We start from the raw sequence: 18,981 nt of genomic DNA on the forward strand, positions 1-18,981 counted from the left end.
AAGGTGCCAGCCACCTCCCTGGTGTCCTCCTCCTCACAGGCCCTGCGCTTCTCTGGCTGTCTCATGCCCACACACCCCTCACCCCTGTCCTCTCAGCCCGCCCCCTGCTCGGCTTTCCAGCTTCCTCTCCGGGAGCCCCAGGCCCTGGGCCCCCACCAAATGGTCAGTGAGACCTTGGACCTGCACACGCACACGCAAACTCACACCTGAACACACGCATCCACACACGCATCCACACATGCATGCATACATGCACACACGGATTCACATATGCACAGACTCACACATACATTTACATATGTACACATAGGCATTCACACACACAGTATACTTGTTTACATAGCCCAGGGGTGGGAGAGCAAAAGGTTCCCCACTGAGGGAGCAGACAGCCAGGGTCCCTTCCGCCCGGGGCAGAGCCTGGAGCCCACCCCCAGCAAGGCCGCTGCGCCCTGTGGGAAGAGAAGGAATCTGAGGGGGGCACCCGCTTGGCACCTCCCAGGAGCCTGCACAATGCGAGCATGTGGGGCCCTGGCCCCAGTGCTCTGTCGTGACCGTCACCCAGCACCCCATCCGGCCTTCACAGCTCCCCATACCTGGCCCGGGGCCGAAAGGATCAGCCCAGACCCGGACCCAGACCCGGAGGGACCCGGGCTGGGGGCGGGGCCTGCCTGTGCTGGCCTGCCTGGCTCACCCCAGTCCAGAGGCGGGTGTTTATTCCATGCATGGGGGAAATAAACAGACTAATTTCTGGGAAATCGCCTCAGAGTCCTGGCTGCATCCTGAGATCCGGGTGGGGGACTCGAGGAACCACGTGGCCAGCTACTGCCTGGGGCCCCAGCAGTGTCACCCTCAGGACTTCCCAACTCCTGCCATTAACATGCCGTGAGGAAGGATGGGGATGACAGACCCAGCATCTCTGTAGACCCCCCTAGCCTGGCTGGCAGGAATAAAGTCACCGGCATGGAGGAGGCTCAGTCCCCTGAAGGTGCTGGTGCCAAGGCGACCCACACCAGAGCCCTGAGGCCTTGCTGAGAGTCGACTGTGAGATTCTAAAGCTGAAGAAACGAAAGGGGCCTCGACCAGCCAAAACAACAGCATCAAGGCACAAAGCTGGAGCCTTAGTTGAGCTAATTTTAAAACAATAATCAAGGGCTAGAGCGATCGCACAGCGGGTAGGGTGTTTGCCTTGCATGTGGCTGACCCGGGTCCGATTCCTGCATCACATATGGTCCCCTGAGCACCACCAGGAGTAATTCCCGAGTGCAGAGCCAGGAATAAGTCCTGTGCATTGCCGGGTGTGACCCAAAAAGAAAAAATAATAATAAATAAATAAATAAAACAATAATCAAGACAGTCTGGCATCAGCATTAAGATATACAAGCAGATCACAGGGAAGAAAAACGGAAGCAGGCCTTTGTACAGAGCTGTTGATTTCAATCAAAGGAAACAAAAATAATATTTTCAACAAAAAAACTGCAAAAAATCATCAGGATAAAGCACAGCCAAGAATCTTACATTGACATGGACGCAAGGTCCACACTAAAACCGCTGCATGGGGGAAGAAAATACAGAAGATTGTTGCCGTGACCTATAAGAAAACCCAAACCAAAAAGGCGCTAGTTCTTAAAAAAGACCAGAGTGAAAGTCACCCCAACGGCAGCCTGCAGTGTGCCAGGGAAACGGGCTGACGTCAGCGCGCAGCAAAGCCCCGACGGGGCCCTGCATGGCGAGTGGAGAGCGCAGGAGGGCCAAGGCCCCGCAGAACCAGGCTCTCTGCTTCGTAAACACTAAATATAAAACCGCAAGACGCAGCAATTCTGTTTCTGGGTATTTACCTAAGAGAAAGCAAACACGTGTCCATGAAGAGCCGTGTGCAAGAATATCCCCAGCACTTTGGTCCAGAACAGCTCATACCTGGCAACAGCCCAGATGTCCGTCTATAAAAAACAGAAACTGGGGTCAAACCGTAGCAATCAAGGGGAAAAAAATTTAAAGGTACAAACCACGTCTCGGCAGCATGGACAGACATCAAAGACCACGAGCTGAGCCAAAACGCGCTCTGTTCCGGGCCCTCCTTGGTGACCCCAAGGGACCAGGATGACAGTGGCAAAAGCCAGCAGTGGGGAGAGGGGACCAGCCAGGCCAGTGGCAGGAAGGCACTTATTTGTGGGGAGGGGATGGGAACCTTCTTTCACACAGTGACTCTTTCTCAGAGTCCCTAGAGATGACCTCCTGAAGGAGGGTCAAGGTCACGCAGTCACCCTCAGCCTCCACCAGCCTCTGGTCCCTGCAGACAGGCCCGTTCTGGCCACTTCCCATGGAGGGAAGAGAGTGTCCCGGCCAGCTGCCGGAGCCACCACCACACAGGCGGATGTGAGGAGCACAGCCACGCAGAGCCACACCGGGGTCCCTGAGCTGCCGTGAGGGGACTGAGCTGTGCTCAGGGCCCCCGCCCCCCCCACCCCATTGGTCTCACCAGCCTCCCTTGCAGGGCGACCCTTTCCCGCAGAGGCCTCCCCCTCTCTCCTCTCCTGGGGAAGAGCCCCCTCACCCTCTTTGGTTTACTTACTTTGTTTTTTGGTTGGGGGCCACACCCGGCAATGCTCAGGGGTAACTCCTGGCTCTGCACTCAGGAATTATTCCTGGAGGTGCTCAGGGGACCATATGAGATGCCCGGAATCGAACCCGGGTCATTGTGTGCGAGGCCAGGGCCCTCCTGCTGTGCTGTCGCTCAGGCACTGCCCCCTCACCCCCTCTTTGGTGCCCTCAGTCCCCCAGGAGGTCCTCTGGGCTCCTAAGAACCGTCCCCTGCAGCGCGTGGTGCTGGCTCCCAGCTGTGGGCGGCCGCCTCCTTCCTGAGGGGCTGGCAGGGGGGCAGGGGGCCACCTGGGAGCGGCCAGAGGCTGCCAGACAAGGGGTGTGAGGATGGTCCAGAGATAGTGCTCGGAGGGCAGGAACCGGCTTAGGTGGGGCCTGGGGTGGGGCTCTGTGCCCGCACCCCCCGCCTGGCATGCATGAGGTTCCACGGTCCATCCCTGGCACCACCCCACACGAGCACCGCCATGGCGACCCCGGCACCACAAGTATGTGATCTCCAGGGCTTGGCAACAGGCACCAGGCACATGGCAACAACAACAGGAGAGCAAACCCGCCAGGCCACATTTTCAGAGTTTCCATTGTCCCCACCCAGAAGTTTGCGAGCTCAGAGGCTCCCTGGCTCCCGGCCACCCTTCTCACCGCTGCACCTGAGTCTACTCCCGCCCTGGGGTCCTGACTGCCGGGCACTAGTCAGCAGCCGCAAGACCCCTTAGCCGGGGTGAGCAGGCAGCCAGGCGTACGCAGGAAAAGCAGCCAGTCCCCGGAGGAGCAGACGCCAAGCAGGTGGCTGCCGTGGGCCAGGACCCTAGGGGCACTCAAACAGCAAAGCCCTCAAGGCACTGCCCTGCCAACACATGGCACCTGCCCACGCTTGGGTGCCAGTAAAGGAGCAGGTGTAAGACCGTGCACTGACCAAAGAAGTGTTTGGTGGCAGGGGGCAAGCCAGAAGGACCTACAGCTGGAAGGAAGGGGGAATCAGGGAAGACTTCTTGAAAGAAGCTGCACTGGCGCCTGCAGATGGCAAGGATTTGGGCAGGTGCAAACAGGAAGGCATAATCCAAGCTGAGCCTTTCCATCTGGCGAAGGCCAAGCAGCTCTCTCTTGCCCGCAAAGATGCCCACATCGAAATCCCCAGAAGCCGTCTTTGTTCCTCTCTCAGCAAGCCTCAGGGACAAAGACACGCAGTGGTTCATGGCCCTGCCCTGCTGTGGGGCCAGAGCCGCAACGCAGCAGGGAGAACGCTTCCCTCGCACGCAGCTGAGCTGGGCTCGAACCCCATCATCCCACCTGCTCTCCCAAACACCACTAGGAATAATTTCTGAGCCCAGAGCCAGGAGTAATTCCTGAGCATTTCTCAGTGTGCAAGCAACACAGAATAAATTATTTAGCATCTGCCTTTTGGGCAGGCTTGGGTGATGGTGGGAAAATTCAAATTAATGGTGGTGGAAAGGTGTAACAGTGGTGGGATTGGTGTTGAAATATTGAATGGAATCAATTACTGTGACCGACTTTGAAAATAAAGCACCGCACTGCGCTGTCTTCCCATTGTTCATCGATTTGCTCGAGCAGACGCCAGTAAGGTCTCACAACAAATTGTGAGACTTGTTGTTACTGTGTTTGGCATATCGAATACGTCACGGGGAGCTTGTCAGGCTTTGCCGTGGGGGCGAGATGCTCTTGGTAGCTTGCCGGGCTCTCCGAGAGGAGCGGAGAAAGCAAACCCGGCTTGGCCGCTTGCAACGCAAACGCCTTACCCGCTGTGCCATTGCTCCAGCCCTTGAAAATAAAATTAATTAAAAATTAAAATATATATATTTTGTTGGATTTTTTTCTTTTTTGCTTTTTGTGTCACTCCTGGCAATGCTCAGGGGTTACTCCTTGCTCTGTGCTCAGGAATTACCCCTGGCGGTGCTGGGGGGACCATATGGGATGTTGGGGATCGAACCCGGGTCGACCGCGTGCAAGGCAAACGCCCTACCCGCTGTGCTATCGCTACAGCCCCAATAAAATGTTTTTTTAAAGGAAGGTGAGTTCCCCTACAGGGTGGGAACGTCCTGAGGGGCACAGCAGAGGCCAAGTAGAAGCTTCTGGGGGAGCTGTGGGCCTCAGGACCGCCGCCAAGAGTAGGATCCAGCCCGGCGAGGCCAGAAAGTGGGCAGGAATGGGCTGGCTCTTTGCAGGAGCCACAGGGGGCCCAAGAGCAGCAGGAATGGATCACCAGGGGATGCTTCTGCTTCAGAACTGCCTGCCTGGCCCCTTCTCGACCAGACCAGAGGGCCAGAGGCCGCACCGGGCAGGAGGCATTGGGCCCTCGGGACAGCCTCCCCAAGCAAACACAGGCCTTCAACCTCCAGAGCCAGCGCCCTGCGGGAGGAGAGGGTGTCTGGCCTTGGCTTACAGCCCCTCCCCAGGAATCACCCCAAGCACCACCCCCTCCACCACAGCAGGTGCCCCTGCGCAGGATGCCAATCTCTGGCCATGACCGGGAGCAGCCCTGAAGAAGCGGATCTGGGCCGGAGTGATAGCACAGCAGGGAGGGCATCTGCCTTGCATGTGCCGATCCGGGTTTGATTTCAGCATCCCATAGGGTCCCCTGAGCACCGCCAGGAATAATTCCTGAGTGCAGAGCCAGGAGTAACTCCTGTGCATTGCCGGGTGTGACCCAAAAAGCAAAACAAATAAATAAATAAATAAAGCAGCAGGTCTAAGTAGGGGTGTGGCCTGTGCATCTGCAGCTGGCCTGTGTGAGTGTGGGAGTCGCTCCCAAGGGAAAGGAGGAGAGAGGCAGGGGGTGAGAGAAGGAGGAAAGGAAGACACAGGGACCCAGAGAGGGGAGAGGGGGTCTTCTGCCCAGCACAGGTTGCAACCAGGAGAAACTTTGGGGTGGAGACCCCTGAGAGCAGATCTGGACCCAGGCCAAGGTGCCACGGGGGGGGGGACCCCACCCCCCAGGACAGGGGCGGGGGTGAGGGGTTGTCCGGCACAGGGTGGCGCGTGGGAGCGTAGCTGGGCCTCTCCTTATCCTCCCTCCCTTCCCTACTGCGGCTACCGCTGCAGCTGCTGTCACAGTAGCCAGAAGCCACACACATGTGTGCCGAGCTCAGGGGGTCCCACAGAGCAGGGCTGCTGGGGTGACACTTGGGCACGGGGCCGGGGGTGGAGACGCAAGGGCTGTGTCTCACTAGCTGTCCCTGAGACCCTGACATACTTCCCCCCACGCAAATTTCCCCGTCCCTAAGTCGCAGAGACAAATAAATGAGACACTGTGTGCCCAGGGACTGCGTGTCGGCAAGGGCCCACGCGCGGCACAGTATGGCAGGGGTCGGCAAAGCTCTGGAGGCACTTAGCAGAGTCCCCATCCCAGACGGTGCTGGGGTGCTGAGGGCCGAAGGGAAAGCCGGAAAACCAAGAGGGAGCAAGTCCAGGTCTGAAGGAAGCCCAGTGCAGCCTGCGGGCTGCCTGGCCCCCGGCCGCGCCTTCCACCAGGGTCCAACCTTGGAAAGGGCGTGGGGGGAGGGTGACATCACTTGGTTCTCGTCTAAACTGTGCGGGCACATGATTGCTGGATGGTGGAGCAGGCAGTCCCCAAACGCCACGAAAACTCCTCCCTGGCACCTCCAACCCTAAGACCCCTGCGTCTTTCCTCCGAGCCACTCGTCTCTCTTCCTTGGAGCAAACTCCGCACTCCCCATGTACCAAGGAGAGACCATCGGGTGGACAGTCAGAGCGAGGCCTCAGGAAAGCTCGGAGGCTCTCAGCCTGGGCAAAGTCTGCATCTGGGCGGGCCGGAGTGGGCAGGTGGGCTGAGGGCACTGGGTGGGGGAGTGGGGAGGGCCCTGGGTGCGTGGGTGGGTTGAGGGCATTGGGCAGGGGGACCTGGGTGGGCGGGTGGGCTGAGGCGCTGGGGGGTGGCGGCCTGGGTGGGCGAATGGGCTGAAGCGCTGGGCGGGGGCCTGTGCAGGCCAGAATGGGCTGTGGGCTGCTGAATTTCCTCAAACCAGCTTCCTGCTGGAAGTCTTAGCGAGGTCACCTGTGGCTTCCTCCCACCCAGGACCCCTCGCATGCTGCCCTGATGTTTGTCCCTCAAAGCCGCCTACACTTAGACTCGGATGACAAGCAAGATGGGTGACTGCAGCAGCCACAGACGCCAGCTCAGGGGTGGGACTGGCCCCACTGCTGGGCTCCGTCCACCAGTCTTGTCCCTCCAGTCGGCCTGGACGGGGGGGTGGGGGACCCAGAGCTACCACAAGCTCGGGCTTCCCTAGCAACTTTCCATGTGTGCACCTCGCAGAGGTTGGTGAGAACGTGCCGTACCCCAACAGCTGCCCTCCCTCACCAAGCTCTCTGACTCACAGGCCCTGACCACAGAGAGCACTCGCGCCCGAACAGGACCGTCATCCAGGAAAGGGAAAGACAAACACTGGCGAGGACCCAGGATGGACGCCTTGAGCAGTGCTGGTGGGAAGGTTCAGGGGGTGGCCCCCCGGGGGGACCAACAGGGCGTTTCCTCAGGGAAGGAAAAGCGAAGTCCCAGGGTCGGAGAGAGAGCACAGCAGGGAGGGCGTGTGTCTTGCGTGCAAAGCCCGAGTTCAATCCCTGGCACCCCACTGGTCCCCTGAGCCCCGCCAGGAGTGATCCCTGAACACAGAGCCAGGAGTCAGCTCTGGGCATGAAAGGAAAGAAGGCCTGACAGATGCCGCGGGATGAAACCTGAAGAGGTCATGCCACGGTGCGTCATCAGAAACAGAAGCACATGACTCTGCTCGTCCGCGAGGTCCCTGGAACCCACAACATCGTGGGGTCAAGCCGGAGAATGGTGAGGGCAGGGCTGGCGGGGGCTGGGGCGGCCCCTGAGACCGACGGGCTCCAGCCCAGGGAACCGGAACTCAAAGGGCAGACAGGACAGGGCCTTGCACAGAGCTGAGTGGACCCCAGTTCCATCCCTGGCACCACATCCAGGCCCCCAAGCATCACCGGGAATGACCCCTGAGCACTGCTGGGTGTGGCCCACCCCCGCTCCCAGAGGAGAGCTCTGCAGGTGCAGGTGTGCAGGTATGTCTATAATTAGAAACACGGAGGCTGATGGCTGGAGCCGAAAGCCTGAGGCTGAGACCTCGCTTGTTTTGTTTTGTTTTGTTTTGCTTTGTGGCCACACCTGGTGATGCTCAGGGGTTACTCCTGGCTCTGCGCTCAGGAAACACCGCTGCTGGAACTCAGGAACTCCTATGGAATGCCAGAGACAGAACTCGGGTCTGCCCGGGAGAGACAGCACAGCCCTACACACTGCACTATCTCTCGGGCCCCATGGGGTCCTATCCAGAACACACCGGGACCAAAAACTTACTTTTTTTCCTTTTGGAAACAGAAACTAACTCTTTATTAAGAGCTACACAGAGGAAGGGATGGGTATTGGAAAACTGTATGACTGAAACCCAGTATTTTTTTTTTTTTTTTGCTTTTTTGGGTCACACCCAGCGATGCACAGGGATTACTCCTGGTTCATGCACTCAGGAATTACTCCTGGCCGTGCTTGGGGGACCATATGGGATGCTGGGAATCGAACCCGGGTTGGCCGCGTTCAAGGCAAACGCCCTACCCGCTGTGCTATCACTCCAGCCCCAGTATTTTTTTTTTTAATGTAGGAGTCTTGCTATTTATTCAGTCATTGATTAGCTGACTGAGTTGTGCATGAACTCCACCTTACTTTTTTAAAATTTTTTTTATAATTTTATTTATTGAATCACCGTGAGAGCAGTTACAAAGGACTGTTTGGGGCTGAAGAGGAAGCTCAAAGGGCTGCCGCAGAGCCCCGGTCACTCACTCGTGCCCGGTAACCCCAGGAGAGACCACTTAGCAGTATGGTAGCAGTGTGGTAGCACCTGAGAACTGCCTGCTATGTTACTAAAAGGAAAGAAAAAATAGGGCATTTTGAGGGGTCCCTCCAGAGGTGTTTAGAGGCCCCAAGAGTCACCCCCAGAGATGCTCACAGTGCCACATGGTGCCGGGGTCTGACCCAGGGTCCTGCATATGCTCCACATTCCTGGCTCCTAAAATAGGACTTCCGAGGCCAAGGGAAGGGCAGGGACGCACTGCAGGCCGTGCACCCCTGGGCCTGTGCCAGTGGGACCCCCAGCTGTGCTACTCAGTGCCGGGACACAGCACAGCCCTTGTCTCAGCCCTGGAACCCCCAGACTTGTCTCGTGCTCACAGATACTTGATGATGCCACTGTACCCGGGCGCAGAGGGTCAGCAGCCCCCTGCGGCCCTGCCCACTGGTCTGGCACCCTGGGATTAGCAATACCCCGTTTCTGAGGCTTGATTTTTTTTTTTATGTAGGAGTACTGCTATTTATTCAGCCACTGATTAGCTGACTGAGTTGTGCATGAACTCCACCTTACTTTTTTAAAATTTTTTTTATAATTTTATTTATTGAATCACCGTGAGAGCAGTTACAAAGCTTTCGGGTCTAAGTCTCGGTCATAAAATGAAACATCCGTACCTTCACCGGTGCCCATTCTCCACCACCAAAAACCCAGTATACCCCCATTCCACACCCTCCCCCTACCTGTGGGGCAAATGATTTCCACATTACTATCTCTCGACTTTGATCACATTCAATATTTCGACACCAGACCCACCATTATTATTTGAGATTTTACCTCAACACTCAGATCTGCTGAAAAGGCAACAGTAGACAATTTGTGTTCTATTGCTGGTTATGAATAACAAATGATGTCGCGTGGCTGCAGTAGGGCCATGTGATTTTGAAATTCCGAAATTTTAACACTTAAATCTGGAGGGATTTCTGCCCAAAACCACTGGGTTTCGAGATTTGCTCCTGAGTCTCTGGGATCATGGCCGTTGAGCAGCTTGATCAGGAGCCAGAGAGGCCATTCTGGGCGATGACTTGGGGTCTCGTTGGGGTGGGGAGGACAGGCTCGGCTCCCCCCACATCCCGTGAGGCCCAACAAGTTTTGTCACTGCAGGCCCAAGCCTGACTATCCAATGGCCTCTGGAGGATGACTGCCACCGAGCTGTCAAGGGGGAGCAGGCGGAGTGACAACACCCTTTCCTCCCTGGGGTGGCCCAGCGACAATAACGTACTGTGAGGTCCGGATGCATTTCTGCCAAAAGCCACTGGGCTTCAAGATTTGTTTCTGAATCTCTGGGATCATGGCCGTTAAGCAGCTTGATCAGGAGCCCGAGAGGTCGTTCGTGGGCGATGACTTGGGGTCTCGTTGGGGTGGGGAGGACAGGCCCGGCTCCACCCCCATCCCGTGAGGCCCTGCGTGTCTCGTCACTGGGGGCCCAAACCTGACTGTCCAGTGGCCTCTGAAAGATGGCGGCCACTGGTCCACTGGGGGAACAGGCCAAGGCACGAAACCTATTCCCACCTGGGTTGGCCCAGCACCGGTAACCTACTGCAGACCAGACGCATTTCTGCCAAAAGCCGCTGGTTTCCAAGATTCGTTTCTGAGTCTCTGGGATCATGGCCATTAAGCAGTTCAATCAGGAAGCAGAGAGGCCATGCCTCCAATTATATAGCTGAGCCGGAGGTGGTTTGTGGGTGTGTTTCCCACATACCTAACTTTTGGCCGTTTACTTTCTTGGTAAACTTTTGCCCCAAGTTTTTGGGGTCTGGCCAAAGGCACAGCAGCAATTTTGGGGTATCTGGAAGTCTAAGGCGCCATCAGGCTGCTGATGCACTCGCCTCACAGGTACAGATAGACCTGCTGGCGGCACCATACCCCCGCTTGACCTTTCTTTAACACTGGGCAGTCCCAGCCTCAAGCACATGTCCAGGTGCCATTTCTCTGAATCACAGTCTGTTTTGTTTCATGTTTATCAACTATTGGAATGAGCTAACACAAAGGAAGTAAGAAAAGGAAGACAAGAGGCCTCCCATACCCGGGTCCCGCTCAACAACCTCCTCTCATCAATCTCCAAGCTCAGGCCCCGGCCCCAGAGACAGTCCCACCCTGGAGCTAACGCAACCAAGTGTCCCTGCCCAGAGTCACAGAGCCACGCAGGAGGCCCAGAGGATACGTCTCCCCAGGTAGAGGCGGGCTGCCTTCTGGGTTCCACTCTGCCCGGGACTCTGGGCCCACCCTGACCTCCAGCAGCGCTAACTCTGACGTCACGCTCTGGAAGTGCAAGAGGCTTGGCTGAATCTCTGCAGCCCAGCAAATCCAGAGCACGTGAATAAAGCTCTTCCCAGTGAACACCACCATTTCCTTCATCCCCACAGGCAAAATGGGACGGTGGGGGGGCAAAGGCTTCTCACAGAGGCGGAAACTGAGTCCCAGAAGGCTAAAGGGATCAGCCCTAAGTAACCAAGAGCTCCTGGCACAGAAGCCAAAAAACTCTGGGTCTTGTCTCTCCGCCACCCTGAAACTAGTCTTCGGGACTAGGTGAGAGCTCAGGTGGACACAGGCTAAGGCGAGAGCTCAGGTGGATGCCAGCTAAGGCGAGAGCTCAGGTGGACACAGGCTAAGGCGAGAGCTCAGGTGGATGCCAGCTAAGGCGAGAGCTCAGGTGGACACAGGCTAAGGCGAGAGCTCAGGTGGACACTGGCTAAGGGAAGAGCTCAGGTGGACGATGGTCAGGCCGAGAGCTCAGATGGATGCTGCCTAAAGGAAGAGGTAAGGTGGACACAGGCTAAGGCGAGAGCTCAGATGGACACTGGCCAGGGCTTCCTGATTCTCCTAGGTGGCCAGCAGGACAGAGCTTTCTTCCGGAAGGAAGGGTCAAGGACTAAGAGGAAATGCATCCAGACCTCACAGGCTCTCCAAGCCACCTCCCACACTGCCACCAGACTGATCTTCCTCAGTCCCAGCTCTGCCGTCCGTCCATAAATGGCTCCATGTCCCTCCTTTGTTCTTTAGGAAGAGGACAAGGTCCTGATGCCCCAAGAAGGCCCTTTGCTGCAGTCCAAGGGAGACCTTGGGGCCTCCTGCCCTCTCCCTGCCCTCTCTTTCCAGGCCACTGGCTTCACCCACTGTCACACTGCGCCATCTCCAGAGAGGCCCCAAACTGACTCCCCCACACCAGGTGAATCCCAAAGACAAAACCCAGCCGAGTGTCCAGCCTCTCATTCCAAGTGTGCCTCTCACTCCCCGCACAAGTTCAGCTCCCCCGGAGAAGGGTCCCCTTTTCTTCCTGGACCTCAGCAGAAGCAGGGCCTGTCTGGCCTTCCGGGAGGAGTGCTTCCGGCCTCTCCTGGGGAAGTGTTTTCATTCCAAGGGCCCCCGTACTGCGCTGGAGGCAGCAACAGAGCAGGTGAGTCATCCCGGCCCACACCCGACCCGCCTCTGCAGAGGGCCCAGCATCTGTCTGGAGGGAAGTGGGAAGGCACGCAGGGAAGAGCTGCCCTGCTCCTGGGCCACGGCGGGTGGGGGCGCTGCCATCATGGCCCGGGGCCCCTGCCTGGGGGTGAGGGCCGAGTGGCCTCAGCTACTGGGGAGGGAAACTCAGAGGGAGCAAGGAGATGCCAACACCTACAGGCCCGACGCTGCTCCCTCCCTCCCCTCTCACCACCCCCCACCAGTCCCTGCAGGGCAGACTGTCTTCTCTGCCTTCAGGGCACCTCCTGCCCCCGTCCTCAAGTCCAAGCTCTTGCATAAAAACCCACCATGCCCTCCCCTGAAACTAACCAGGGCGCTTGCCCTGCCAGGGGATCTCCTTCAGGGCTTCAGGGATCTCCTTCAGAACCGGGGGACACTGAGGTTCACTAGGCCAGCAACCTGCCCCCCCAGAGCCCACAAGGACCCGCACTGTGTCTCCACAGGATGGCTCACCGGCAGGCGCCCTAGGACAGGCAGGTGCCCGCAGCATGTGGGAGGAAGAGCAAGACAGACAAACAGCCCGAGACCACAAGGGGACTGAGCGGACTTGAAGTCTGCAGCTCCAGGAAGCCAACCCCACCTTCAGCACGGCTGGGCCTGAGACAAGCCACTGGGTCTGCGGCTGCCCCAGCCCCCTGACGCGATGGTGGCTGAGAGTCGGCACCGCGCCTGGCACAGCCTGCCATGAAGCCGACCAGGCCGCTTCTTCCTGTGTGTGAGGAGCTGCGAGCGCCAGGCAGCTGGGGCTGGGGGGTGGGGGGGCAGGGGGGTCTTGGAAGGGGTTCCGGAGCGAGGCGACACCTGCAGAGCTGCAGTAACCACAGGGCTGAGGGTCTGCCTCACCCGAGCTGCTTCAGGGGTGCGGGCAGAGCCTTTCCCCACCACCCTGGTCTCCAGATCGTCCCTGAAGAACACAGCGTTCCAGGCGCAGCACCAGCGATGTACTTAGCAGAATCCAGCCCGTGGGCGGAGCGATGAGTAGGAGTTGAGCGGGGAAGAGAGGCAGGACGCTGGGCCCTGGGCCAGACCGTGGAGGGGCAGTGAGAAGCAGGGGGTGGGGAAAGAAGGCTTCAGAGACAGAAGTCTGTTCCCCAAAACCATCCTCTGCGAGGGAAGCTCCAGGCCAACACACCTGCTCTTCAGACCTGAGAATCCTGGCTCACTGCCGAACTACTAAGGGGACCCCACGGGGGGCAGACCTCTGTGGAGAGCACCAGCCTCCACGGGGCCCCGAACTCACAGAACAGGCCTCAGGACCTCCGGGGAGAAGTTTCATCTAAGCTCTGCTGTCTTTCTGTCTCCATCCATCCCGTAGGCATCTAAGAGGAAGGCCTGCAAGAGAACCTGCAGTTGGTTTCTTGCTCTGCAAATGAAGAAAACCAGGTTCAGGGGAAGATGCAGCAAGACTGTGGATCCTGGGATCCGAAAGATACAGCGCACAGCTGGGAGGGTGTTTGTCTTGCACGTGGCGGACCAGGGCTTGATCCCCGGCATCCCATATGGTTCCCTGGGCCACATCAGCAATCATTTCTGAGTGCAGATCCAGGAGAAGCCCTGAGCACGGCCGGATGTGGCCCCAAAACAAAGAGCCATGCATCCAGCAAGCATGAAGCAAATGCTGGAGAAACACGCGGTCATACCCTAGTGGTGGCCAGATGGCATGTCCGGGGCGCTCCGCGGCCCCTCCCACCCTGTTCTGTGCCCTAGAGCGAAACCACGCAGACCCCAACACTTGCCTCAGCACCCCCTGCTCCCACAATGAAGCTTGCATAGACCAAAAGGGAAAAGGAGATGAAGGGCGTGTTTATTCTCTCTGTCCTCCCAGGCTCCCTCGTTGAAGCTCCAGCTCAGGGAAGGGTTTCTGTCGGGCCAGAGATGTAGCTCAGCACTGACCTTGCACGTGTGAAGATCTGAGTTGGATCCCGACACCCACTCACGACCCAGCAGGCAGCGTTCGGCCAGCAGGCATGAGGGTGGGAGATACTGGGAGACAGGGAAACTGTATGAGGCCCAGAGTAGTTCTCCATCAGAATTGTCCAAGTGCTTGTTTTCCTGCCCTGCTGCCCCAATCTCAACTGGGCTTACTCCTGACTCTGTCTCAGGGATCACTCCAAGTAGCCTGTGCTGAAGACAAATGCCTTACCCACTGTACTGTAGCTCCAAGCCCCCAATTTCCTCAACTGAGAAGTGCCCTCTGCTTCCTGCTGACCCCATGCAGGGGGGTGAACCTGCTCTTCTTCCAAAGGCCTCGCAACCCCACCTACACAAATGGGATAAGGGCTTGCAAGGGCTGCTGTCTGTCTCCATCCATTCCGTAGGCATCTAAGAGGAAGGCCTGCAAGAGAACCTGCAGTTGGTTTCTTGCTCTGCAAATGAAGAAAACCAGGTTCAGGGGAAGATGCCGTGAGACTGTGGATCCCGGGACCCGAGAGATACAGTGCACAGCTGCACTCAGAAATTATTGCTGGCTGGAGCGATAGCACAGCGGTAGGGCGTTTGCCTTGCACGCAGCCAACATGGTCGACCCGAGTTCGATTCCTCCGCCCCTCTCGGAGAGCCCGGCAAGCTACCGAGAGTATTGGATATGCCAGACACAGTAACAACAAAGTCTCCAATGGAGACGTTACTGGGCCCGCTCGAGCAAATCGACGATCAACGGGAGGGCCTTTACCTTTACCTTTACCTTTTACCGATGGGACTGGAGCAATAGTACAGTGGGTAGGCCATTTGCCTTGCACTTGGCAAACCCATGTTCCACCTGCGGCATCCCATAGGGTCCCCTGAGCGCCAGGAGTAAGTAATTCCTTGAGTGCAGAGCCAGGAGTAACCCCTGGGCATTGCCAGGTGTGTGTCCTCCCCCCAGCCCAAATTTTAAATTAAATTAAATTAAATTTCAAAAGACCAGTTGGGTCTCTCGTGCTCCAATTTGCGGCGACCGCGCGTTCTGGGAAATTAACCCCAAGAGAGAGAAACAAACACAGGAACCAAGTCCCCAGTGCGGGGCGGCTCATTCCCTCCCGGGACTCTCCCTCCCGTGCTCAGACAGCACCTGCTCAGGGAACCCTTTGCTCAGTACCCGAACCCTCCCGGGGCTGGGGGCGGGACGGGGATCCCCGGGGGCGGCAGCTCGGAGTCGGGCGGGAAGGCCCCGACGGTGCGGAGGGGGGCTCCTCCCCCGGCCTTCCCGGGCGCTGCGGGCAGCGGGGACTCCCGAGCACCCCCGGGCGGCCGGCGGCCACACAGCGCCCCGAGCGGGCCCCGCGGCGAGGCGCAGCCGGGACCTGGGCCGCTGAGTCACCGCCCGCCTGCGCCTGCGCCTGCGCGAGCCTCGGGGACGCGCGGCCGGCCGGGGGCGGGGCGGGGCCAGCCGCGAGGCGAGTGCGCAGGCGCGGGGCCCTCCCGGGCTCCGGCCTTCGGGCTGAGCGTGCGCCTCGCGGTGGTACCGCGGCGGTCTCCGTGCGCGGCACTCGTGGTAGTGCCAAGCTCAGCGCTTGGCTGGAGAGACCGAGCTCCGTCCCTCTAAGCGTCCGGCTGCCCTGCTTCGTTTCCCCTCCGCGGTCTGCAGCCGGACGCGAGCCAGCTGACCCGACCCGGTGTCGGTCTCCCTCCAGCGTATCCCAGCGCGGGACGCTGCCCGGGTCCCCACCGCGCCCAGCGGCACTGCACGACCACAGAGCCCTGTCCTCGTCACTCTCCCACGCCCGCCTGGGAGGGAGTGACCAGAATGTCACAGTGTCCAGAGAAGGGACCCAGATTTGGGTCTGCCCAAGGCTGCAGAGACCGAGGGCCCAACAAGTGGTCCTGAGGAGGGGCTAACTTGGTTGATGGGATGGGCTTCTTCTCGAAGGCTCCTGAGGGGGTTCCAGCAGCTGGTGGCCAGCCAAGTGAGAGGGACAGTGTGGGAGAAGGACAGAGACCCAGTGGCTCCCATCCTACAGGCCAGCGGTCACGATCCCTGTGCTCTGTCCTAGTGCTCCCCACGCCGCAGCCCTGCTGCCCATCTCCCTGCTTTTGGGGGGCCCAGTCTGCGGACAGTCAGTGGCCTCAAGCGCAGACCTCTAGTTGGGTTTCCGTTAAGGGCAGGTCCCCTAACATCCCCCTCGGCTTGATTCCTCCCCTGCCTCCCTCAATCGCCCTTTCTCAGTCCTAACATATCCCCCCTCCCTCCCCATGACCCCAGGATGGATGGGTCTCCTGGCCTCTGACCTCCCAAGTCCACCCGACCCTCAAAGTGTAGCTGGAATCCAAACCTTACTCCCACCTGCCTGTCTCAGACTCCCGAGCAGCCTGACATTACAAGAGTGCTCTGGGCAGACTTTTACATAATTACATTTGCAAGTGAGAAAGGAATTTCTGTCAGAACATGTGCTCAGATTTAGGGTTTGGGAAATTTCCCTTCATCCCTGAGGATATATAAGAAAGAGATTCCATGACTGTACCCTCAACTCAATTGAAAGCTTCCCTAGACAGGTAAAATAGGTAAAAATTCCAAATCCTTTTTTTTTTGCTTTTTGGGTCACACCCAGCTAAACACAGGGGTTCCTCCTGGCTCTGCACTCAGGAATTACTCCTGGCGGTGCTCAGGGGACCATATGGGATGCTGGGAATCGAACCCCGGGTCAGCCGCATGCAAGGCAAACTCCCTACCCGCTGTGCTATCGCTCCAGCCCCGAAAATTCCAAATCTTTTAGGGTCAGAGAGATGATAGCACAATGGGTAAGGCATTTGCCTTGCATGTGACAGATCCCAGTTCAATCCCTGGCATTGAATAGCAGTGATCCCTGAGCACAGAACCAGGAGAAATCCCTGAGTACTGCTGAGTGTAATTCCCCACTACCCCGAAAAAATTCCAAATCTTTTGAAGCTGTAGTGGGAAAACAAAGCCAGAAACTTGGAGCAAATGGTAATAGAACCCATATGTACTGTGAACTTCACATATTCGTCACTGAGAATCAGGAAAAAAATGCGCCACGTGCAACTTGGTCTTGGCTCTGGGTGAACACAAACCAAGGTGACAGAGAGTAGAACGGAGGGGACAGGAAGAACATGGACCAGCTAGAATTTCTGGTTTGTTGGCTCTCCTGTGAGCTAACAATGATCATGGTGAGGTAGACTTAAGGTCATATTGTTTTTTACTGTTTTTGTTGCATTTCAGGAAATAGTCCTCAAAGAATGTTGCAATGAGCACAATCTTTTTGAGTGTGGGGTGGGATTTGGGCCACGGTTGGTGGTCGATTGCCTCGAGCAGGCCCCAGTAACGTCTCCTTCATCCTAGCCCTGAGATTATATTCAAGGCTCTTTAGGAGAGTGAGACCCATCATTGTTACTGGTATTTGGCATATTGGGTACGCCACAGGGAGTTTGCCAGACTCTGCCGTGTGGGCAGGCTACATCCGGTAGCCTGCCAGTTTGTCCAAAGTAGGAATGAGATAATAAGATGTCATAATAGGATGTATTCGATATGCCAGACACAGTAACAACGGTTGGTGGTACACAAGGCTTAATCGTGAGTCTGTGTTCAGGGATCATTCCTGGTAGTGTTGAGGGCACCAGAAGAGTGTTCAAGGAAAGAGCCTTAACCCGCCGTAGTATCTCTCCAAACACCTTTCTTTTACTTTTTTCTTTCTTTTCCTTTTTTTTTGGTGTGGGAGTCACACCCAGGAGTGCTCAGGGGTTGCTCCTGGCTCTGCACTCAGGAATTACTCCTGGGTGACCATATGGAGTGCCAGGGATCAAGCCCTGGTCAGGGACATGCAAGGCAAGTGCCCTCCCTGCCATAATATAGCTCCAGCCCCCTTTCCTTTTCTTTTTTAAGTTATTTTGAAACGTTTTAAATTTTGTTACCAGCAGCTTCAAGGTTCCAACTGAACTTGGAGATTGTTCTAGATTGTGTTCAGGTGACCATGTGGTGAAGGGGATCAAACCCAAGCTTCCTGCATGCAAAGTTTGAGCTCTGCCCATTGACCCATCTCTCCAGTCCCCCAGTTACTATTTGAAAATTCAAGCAACTCTGAATTTTGACCGTTTTGTGAACATGAGGAAAAGGATTAGGGATGAGACAAACCAGAGTTAGCCTAATACTGAGACTTCGCATTGCTGAGAGACCTCACTTTGTCTTGGGGCAGGAGAGATAGCACAGTGGATAGGCACTTACCTCACACGTGCCTTGACCCAGGTTTGATCCCCGGCACAGGTTTGAATCCCTAGCACCCACCAGGAATGATCTCTGAGTGGAAAGCCAGGAGTAAGCCCTCTCCTACTGCTGGGTATGGCCCAAAAACCAAAAAATTAAAATGTCAAGATTTTTTTAAAACTCCAACAACCTGACAAGTGACCTGGCGTGTCTTGCAAGGTGACTCAGATGTCAGAAATTCCAGCTCTTGTTTCTACATACCATCCTCTCAGCTGCTCTGCCGCTTTCTCACAAAGCTCTGTGACAACAGAGCAGAGTGTTTGGGGAACGCTTCCGTGTCTGTTGCAGGTGTGCTGCGTGTGCATTAAGTCCTTAATCCTCATCACAGCCCCCTGAGAGAGGGATGACGGATACTTCCGTGTTGCCCATGAGGAAGAGCCCAGAGAAGCTGAGGCTGCGCCTCGGGTAAGATGCGCCAGGGTCAGACCCAGGGAGCTCTACAGGGAGCACCTGCAGGGAGCACCTCGGCCTGCAGGGAGCACCGCAGCTCTGTAAGCTCGCAGAAGCTGAGCGTCACCTTCGGGTTGGGCTGGGAATATGTGGGCAGAGCTTGGGCCCAGCTGCTGGCACGATGGAGGTGCTGTAGGAGTTGGCCCCTACATCAGCAGAGAATATATTCTCTGGAGCAAACTCTGACTGGCCATGTGACTTCTTCCAGAGAGCAAGACAGGAGAGTCTCAAGCCTACTCCGCGAGCCAGCCTAACATGTGGCTCTCATTTTGACTCCTTTTTTTTTTTTATCTTCTTTTTATTGTGTTTTGTTTTGTAAAGAAATCAAAGTTGCCTGGATTGGGGAAAGATTAAGCCCGAAGTCCTGGACAGTGGAGCCAGCATGAACATGGCAGC

Source organism: Sorex fumeus, unplaced genomic scaffold, assembly GCF_029834395.1.
Source record: "Sorex fumeus unplaced genomic scaffold, SorFum_2.1 ptg000110l, whole genome shotgun sequence".
Classification (NCBI taxonomy): domain Eukaryota; kingdom Metazoa; phylum Chordata; class Mammalia; order Eulipotyphla; family Soricidae; genus Sorex; species Sorex fumeus.